The sequence below is a fragment of the Protopterus annectens genome, chromosome 8.part0 (genome assembly GCF_019279795.1).
Source record: "Protopterus annectens isolate FY-2018-M chromosome 8.part0, PAN1.0, whole genome shotgun sequence".
Lineage (NCBI taxonomy): Eukaryota > Metazoa > Chordata > Ceratodontiformes > Protopteridae > Protopterus > Protopterus annectens.
Window position 1 is genome coordinate 1011121996 of NC_056741.1, and position 9133 is coordinate 1011131128.

A 9133-nucleotide genomic window follows, 5' to 3' on the forward strand; every position below is an offset into this window, starting at 1 on the left:
CTTTAGTCATATTTTATAGAGGTAGTGGTTAGATTTATGCAATTGTGTATTATGTATTTCTATATGTTTTGTAGTACTTGTACAGATTGCTTGTATGTTTGGTCACAGACCTTTGAGACTGTAGCATATCTATGTGTGTGAGTGTGTGTAATATGTGAGAATTTGATGTGTAATAAATTAGGCCATAATTTATTACACATCAAATTCTCACATATTACACACACTCACACACATAGATATGCTTCAGTCTCAAAGGTCTGTGACCAAACATACAAGCAATCTGTACAAGTTCTACAAAACATATAGAAATACATAATACACAATTGCATAAATCTAACCACTACCTCTATAAAATGTGACTAAAGAGATGTAATAAGATATTTTCACTCACAGATGTCCAATAATGAAATAGTAAATAGTGTCAAAATAATTTTCAATGGCAACTTTCTAAGTTGTTTTATATCCACCCCAATCCCCCCACACCACCACTATCATGCAGGAACTCTTGAGCTCTGCACATTCTAATTTATTCATCTTATTCCTGTCCTAAGTTGCCACATATTAAAAGACAAATAATTAAACCCAAGAAGTTAAAAATGTATCTCAGAATTTCATGTTTCAGAATTCTGAGCCTTAAACAAATGTATGATTCACCACTCCAAACATCTCTAAAACAAAATTAAATTGTAAAACATACTGATAGTAAATGGTACATTTTAAATCAACTTACCAAAAAGTAACATACACAGATCCAGTAAACTTGCATCACTTGATTCCACACACCTAAAAACAATCACCGACTTCTGTTATATCATCATATTTAACTGCAAGACACATGTATATAGAGTATGTCTTCAATCACTAAATAATATACCACCACAAAACATTTTTAGATGTGAATAAAACAAAATCACAATTCAGAACTCAGCTAGAGTGAGATGGAGCCCTCATTATAAATTAGGCGATCAGAGTTCAATTAGTGTTCCTTGCATGGAAGGAAACAAATAGGGTGGGGCAAGAATGGAAAGAGAATGGTCACCTCTCTCAGGGGAGGGGAGGGTTGTGAGTACTCAGGGAGTGTATAGGTGAATGCAGTTTCTCTAATGTACACTGGAGAAACCACTTCCTGTACTTCAGGTAAGGAGGGGCTGTTTACTGAAAATGTCCACTGAGAAACTGTGTGACAAGCAGCCCATTGCACATCCACCTTCTGCTGCTTGAGTGTGTGGGGATTTCAAGATACAAAGCGAAAAAAATTCAAACCACCCGATGGCTGCTTTAATAATGGCCCCTCTTGGCCAAGTGTTGCCCTCAGCAATGAGGGAGACTAATGCGTTGATTAATCAAGAAGGGGCTGATGAGTGGCAGGCAAAAGGGGCAAAGAGAAGAGAAAAAAAAAAAACAATTCAGAAATGAGGCATTTGCATTGTTGCACATTATAATTTTTATGTGTTTTTATGGCTTCATACCTATTAATCATCAGCTCCGTCTATCAGTGAACTAACCATTTTATTATCCCATCCTGCCAGCTTTTGCTGCACACATAACCCACTGGAATGTGATCTCCCTATACAGGTGTTCCTGTACTTATGAACAGGTTAGGTTACTGGGAGTGTATTGTAAGTTGAAATTTGTATACGTCCAACACTCCCTTGACAGCACTGTAAAAAAGGTTGGTACTGTACAACTATATGTCACTAATACTTGACAGTCTACTTTACCAGCCTTTAACAGCAGTTTAATGTATAAACAGCTTAATAATAATAATCATTAGGTGAAGGATGTTGATGAGGGTGCAGATGGAACGTAATCAGGGTCTGAGGAACTGGAAATAGGAATATTCGTATAACCTCCTGTGGATGTAGATGGCACTGGGTCTCATTCTTTTTATTTTTGCCTATTGTGTCCCACCTAAGCTCTCTTAGAATATTTATCAAGAGATGTCTGCACAGCTAATTTTGTCTTATCTTCATAAATCTTCCTGCAGCAGGACTTACAAACAAGTTTGTTCGTAAGACTGAAGGTTTGTAAGTTGAAAGGGTGTAAGTAAGAGATCATCTGTAGTGGGAAATTTGCCTTAGCAAAGCTTTCAGCTTAAAGCTGGCTCTGAAACTGAAACTGAAAAAGTTAGTTATTAGAAGGCCATCATCCTAGCCAACTTATGGCTTTTCCTTAATGCCATACTTCCCCTTCATTACTAGTCAATAAGTGCACTGTCAAAGTGGGTTCTGCAAGGCCAGGCCCACAGGTGAAGGCCTTTCAACATTCATTCAAGCAACAGTGATTTTATAGGGTTTGGCAGGCCAATTTACTTACCTATTGGCCAAACATGTTGATTATTGTAGCCTCTGGTCTCTGATAGTCAGCACTTGAGCAGTAGAATCTGACGTCCACCATTCATGGTAAAAGGGAAGCTGATGCTGACTACTTATTTCAGTTTCCTTAGCTGACTACCCTAGTATACAGGCTTGTTAGTCATATTTATTTCATAGGAACTGTAATCAGGATTCCATATATCTGCATCATGACATCAAACTCTTTAGATTCATTCCTTCCATCTTCACACTAGCGTATGTTTCTCTCTCTGTCTCTCACTCTCTGTTTCTGTATACTTTACAGAAAGAACAAAGCAAACAAAATGAATACATCATTTTCATATTGCAGACATCATTGTAGTGTATGAAGCAGTGTGATTATGCGCTGAAATATGTGAAAAGACAAGCTTGTTAAACAGGCTTCTGACATCACAAAGGTGCTTGAAAATTGTTATGCACCCCTTCAGTGCTGTTAAGTACTAGTCTCATGTTTAACAGTGCTCAGTGTCCACAGGAGAAGAGTGTCAGGAAGCCATTAAAACAATTTAAAATTTCAGACTTTTTTATGTCCAGACGAAGTATTTCCAATCTTCCCAGTGCTTAAATATATCAGTCCCACTCTACCACTGATATCAGCAGCAGATTCTAACCCATAATTTCCACTTGAGGAAACTATGGTATTCCTGCAAAGACTACTTTGTTTGAGGAAGTGTAGTTTGTTGAGTTTTGCAGTCTGATTCAAAAAGTTTGTCAAATTAAAAAACATATAAAACAATTAAAAATAATAATGGAACAATACACAACCATAACAACAAAGTACTTTTTCAAAATCAGCAAGCCATTATTACCTTGTAAAACACTAATTTATGCCAGTGAGACAGAACTGAGTCTGATATTAACTCAGTTTACAACAGCAGGTAGGTGAATGTGGATATTGATCTGAGGTGAGAAACACTAATATAATAGAGCTACGGTTCACCGCAGTAGACATCACAATAGGACAGTTGAAGTGGAGGTAAATTATATACAATTTAAAATAAAGGCTTGGCAACCATCTGATTTGTCAGTAGACATGTAAGGACTATGACTCAGTCAGATTAAATTATTGAATTTATGCAGCCTGAATGTACTGCAAGTCTGAAATCAAGTTACTAATTCCTGGATGAGTCATCTGCTTCAATGAAGTTTAAAAAAAGTTTGCAGTCATGTTGCAGGCTTGCACAAGGCACAACACTTGGTGGTGGTTAGTAAACTCTGCATTTGGGATGTTAAAAATAATGTTTTTTTTATCATAGAACATTACAAAGTAATAATTTAATGTTGCTATTACTGTAGGACTCTACCTAATTTTTCCAAACATTGATGAGGCTATGGTCCCAAGAACCTGTGCAACTTTGTGCCTACGTTGATAAGAGTAATGATTCAAAATAAAAAGAGCGCAGGATATGTCAACTATCTGGAAATTATGAATATATTTTTTTAATCTTACATTCGCAAATAAGCATATTCTAAGCTATTGGTTTTCACATTAGCTTGAAAAAGTAAGCAATAACTTTAGCTTTTAACTCTCTTTCAGATGCACTGTTTTGAATATTTGAACAGACATTACATTAAATTCTATTCCAATGTCCGGTCTGAATATCATAACTTTTATTAGACCTGGAACACAGGCATGATGTAGTACCTTTAAGTGTGTTCCAGTTCTTTACACAGCATTTCTTTTTTTTCTTCCATACTTTTATTAGTAATTTTAAGCTTCCATGCCCAGCTATTCAAGCGATCCTCCAGGTATATATTTTATATGAACTTTTCTTTCTGTTACCTCTAGGTATATCTTTAATTCAAACTTTGTCAACAAACAGTTCATGGGACTTAGCTCCAACACATAAGCTCTTTGACTAACAATGTGTTTCTTTTAATTTAAACAGTTTAATAAAGTGAGTCCTTTTTCCACAGTATATGCACACATTAACAACATGATATTCCATTTTATTGTGTCTTTAGGTATACCACATACAAACTTATCTGTGACACATTTCTCATTTATTTCATGCTCCTCAAAGTTTGTTAGTGCTCTGTTTTGCTTGTTGACAGTTTCACTGTCTCCTGCATGGTTTTATAGACATCAAACTCCTATGTATACTTCTGTAACCACGATGAAGCAATTCCATCTGCTCTGCACACATCAGTGACTACATAATATTCAATTTGATTTGATCAACAATCTCTCCCTTGTGTGATCATTTTTGATACCAAACATTTCTGTCTCATGCTAAGAAATGTAACTCACCAAATATCCATCCTTAATTCAGTAGATTAAGTATTAAGAGGCCAAGTGAGACCTTGTGCCCTTCTGAAGAACAAATGGTGGATATGAGGTATATTTTTCTTCAAGTCACACTAATTATGAAATATCTGCCTCCTCATTGTAACACTCATACTTTCTCTGTCTTAAAACTAAATTGTTTTATAAACCCTCAATAGTTATTCCCCTGTGGCATGCAGAAATATGTCACACTGTACCTTTTCAGGCTTCTCAGATATACCCCTCACAGTCAGGAAGAAATCAAATTTCTAGATAATCAATTGCCAGTTATCAAAAAAATTACACTGCAGAGACAGATTTTCTTGTGACTTTAGTTAGACTTTTTCTCATACAATAAGATGAAACAACCAACCTACTTGGGATTTCTTGTGATACCATGTAAAATTTAAAATTTGCAAATATAGTAAGAAGACAAAATACCGGATCACATGCTGCCAGACTGTGCACTGCTGTGTAGGAAATTAGACCACATGAGTTAAATAAGGGTGTCTGATAGGATATAAGGCCACCAATCTCTTAATAATATACAGATATTTTAAATACAATAGCAGAAGGTTAGTCAAGGTTCAAACAAGATATTCAGGTATCCAAACTGTTCCCACAATCTTGAGAGGGGTCTCACCCAGGCTAAGTGTTCCACAAAAATGAGAAACTGTTAAATATGGTATGGATATGAAAAAGCAAGAAAGTAAGTAATGAAACTAGAGGAAAGACATGAAGTAAGTTAATAGCAGTGTGATGCATAAAAATGCAAAGCCATGTGTTTTGGTCAGGGGAACATTGGTGAAGTATATATGATGGCAGAATAATATTACTTTCATAACGTCATGCAGACTAGGCAGAATCCTGATATTTATCATAGAGGAGAATATGAATCTAGCAAAACAATGCAGAAGCAATAAGACAAGTTGACAGTAAGAAACACACAAGAAGGGGGAGGAACAATGCAGAATAATATAACTTCATACAGATCACTGGTGACAATCTAAAATATGTTGTTAAATAGGCTACATTTAATACAAGGGCAGTACCATATGAAATATCAAGAATATGGGTAGCATAATAGATATGTCACAATTCAAGTGTATATCCTACATTATATAATGCTGAATTATTTTGATATCCTGTACTATTTTCATTATAAGAAAGATATAATGGCATTTTAAAATACATCAACAATACTGGTGGGAAGGAAAAATGTGTTTTACCACATGCAATGCTCACAAAATGAGGGGTCATGCCATCAGGATGGCAGTTTGAAGGGAAATACAGATCATGTTTCCTTCACTGACATGACAGCAGATACGTGAAGGAATTTCCCTGACAAGAACAAGGAAATAAAAAGTAGCTGAATTAAAAAAATGTATATGTAGGTATATATATATATATATATATATATATATATATACACACACACACACACACACACACACACACACACACATATATATAAAACAAATATAAAACACTTAGCATAATACTGTACAATATGTGCAATGGAGAAAATAAGTGTATATAGTGTGCAATGTTAAAAGGCAGTACTGCTTATGCACTGTCAATGACTTCAGGGAGAAGGCAATGGCAGCACACTTCCAAAAGTAAACTAAATGGATGAAAGCAAATCAAAAAGAGAAAATAAAGTGAAGTATGGTATATAACATTTTCCCTTCAGATTCTGAAGACTAAGATGGCAATGCAGAAATTACTCTCAGATGATACTCTGCCACAGAAAGTTGGGCAACATTCAAAGATTCTAAGATAGAACACAAATGGAGAATGCAATGTTGTGATAGGAGAGAATGAAAGGAAGGCTTTTTTTTTGTAGGAGTCAAGAAAGGGTAAGCTTTTGTCTCCCAACAGTTTATGGAACATGGTAGAATAACATATTTGCCCAGTAGAGCACGCAACATCTACACAGAGCACAAATTCTAGCAAAAGATACCACACTAAGTGGACTGTGATTTGTAACAGAGTTTACAGGTAGTTAAGTTTCAGTTTTATCCAAAAGATAAGTGTAGATGAAGCCTAATGTAGCTATGAACACTGTTCCTAGGAAAGACAACATTTTCCAATTTCCTGCATTTCACAGTAGAGGTCACTGTAAGCTTTGCTATAAAACATTCTTCAGCTTATATATATATATATATATATATATATATATATATATATATATATATATATATATAGATAGATTATAGATATAGATATAAGTATTTGAGATTATATATCTTAGACCTTTTTTAACACTTAAAGCTATTGAAATTCTCTGACGTCTTTACTTCAATTATCCTGCTCTCTCTCACTATGACAACAGCTGTCACTTTTGCAGAGGTGTCACCTTACCTTGACACCTGCCTATAAATAGCACAATTATGCACAAATTGCATTCTTTTCATGATGCAGCAGTACTTGTCCAAAGTCTTCAGGTACCCTATCTTTATTCTGGTACTTCAGTGTTTGACGTCAATATTACAAAGTGACAGCCACATCTAGTGACATGGCCCACTGCTGTTTTCCCATGTTTTAGTTTTACTGCAGCTGAACTGCAAGCTTCTTTAAGGAAATATAACAGGGCAGAATTGACAGGTACAGAAATGAATGACATCTTAATCTTGGAATTACGATTTCATTGCATGTTTGAATTTTTTCTTCTTTTCCCTATCCTTCTCCGAATGCATCAGATTTCATAGGCTCCCATTGCTACAGATTCCCATGGAAAAGAAACTCCCCACACATGTAAGGCACCTACTAAGAATGCATGACTGAGTTTCCAGTGGCTTAATACTTTCTCTCTTTTTGATGGAATTTCAGATCAGTCTGATATTCCTGACCTAAATGGAGTTACAGCAAATTAAGTGATTAAATGCTTTAATTTTGCACACAAAAGTCTCTTTGTGATTTTTTATGACTTACTACTATTATTTGAATCTTGACTAGAAAAGATATCCCTAATGTCACTGGGCCATCTCACAGTCAGGGTGGCTTAAACTTATTGAATAGGAGTATATTAAGATGAGGTTTATTTACTGAAGATAGAGAAAATAACTTAATAGTATAGTTAAAATACCCAAACAAACTATGCTGTTTGCCTTATTTCAGCTTCTGTTTCTCTGTAGTAACACCTACTCTTGTAATATCTTCTGTCAAAGACCATGGTTTAGACTCCTGGCATTATCTTAAGAAAATGATGTGCAGTTAGTCTTGTTTCTATGGAGTTTCTGAAGTGGTAAAAGCAATACTTTAGGAGATATGGTAATGTTCTGAGTAGTGTGTGTGTGTGTGTGTGTATGTTTGTGTGTGTGTGTGCATCATAGAACAGTGTAATAATGTGTAGGATGTTGTTTCAGAACTTTCATTAGTTTGCTACCTTGAAAGTCACAAAGCAACCCAGTTTTTATGTCACAGGTTCATAGGAAGTTACTAGCATGAGATCCAGGAGACCAATGAGAGCCTAGTCCAGTTTCCAAATTGCCCCAAAGCACTGTCTGTTCAATTGATTTGCTCAAGGTCACAGGGGATTAAACCCTGGACAGCAGGAAGAAGTTAGGTAACAGCTCATAGCCACAACCATTTTTGATAACTTTCTACATTTCATTATTCAATCACTACTTGTTTATTCTTATTATTTAAAAGGTACTTAAAGGCTGTTACCTGCATGGTGCTTACAGTCTCAGATGTAGCTAAAATCAGATCTATAACATAGCAATTGATTGATAGTCTTTTTCAATTGCAACTTGTATCTATCATCAATTTAAAGGACAATCAAAATTCCTGAATCTTTTCTATCAGGTCATTAAATCTGTAAGTCTGATTCACCCTTTGCTTAAAGCACTCAATATTGCTGCATCAGTTTTATCTTTTTAGCATAAATACTTACTATAAAAATTGGAATGTCAGTTTGACAGATTCACTCCAATTATCTGAAGGAACAATTTTTAGACAAAGTTTTTGGCGGTAGATGTCACTACTATGTTGCATTCTCAACAGGTTGCTTGAAACAAATTTTGACCATCTCCTGTAGCACAGAATGGTGAAAAGTTTATTTTTACTTGTCCCTACCTGCATTACACGTGGGTGCAGTTACTTTGCTGCTATGCAGTATTATTTTACTGACAGATAGGGCAGGGGGCACAAATGATTTGAGATGCCTTTGATAACAGAATTTCTTTCTCTCCTTTACAAAGTAATTTAGTTTCAGACCCACAAGAAAACAATATCTGTATTAATCAACTGAAGCAAGTAATGCATTTGCACAACATTTCACAGTGTTATATATAACAGTCCGAGTAACCTAATCTACATAATGACAGGGTTAGAAAACATATACTTTCTCTGCTCTGCTCTGCAAAACAACTCTTATCTGAGCTAATGCAGTGTACTGGGTATGTCCTGCCTTGCTTAAGGTGCACAAGCCATGGCTTGACTCTTTTAAATAGCTTTACTAACTACACGTATTACACAGAGATGTGGGTACACATACAGTTATAAAAAA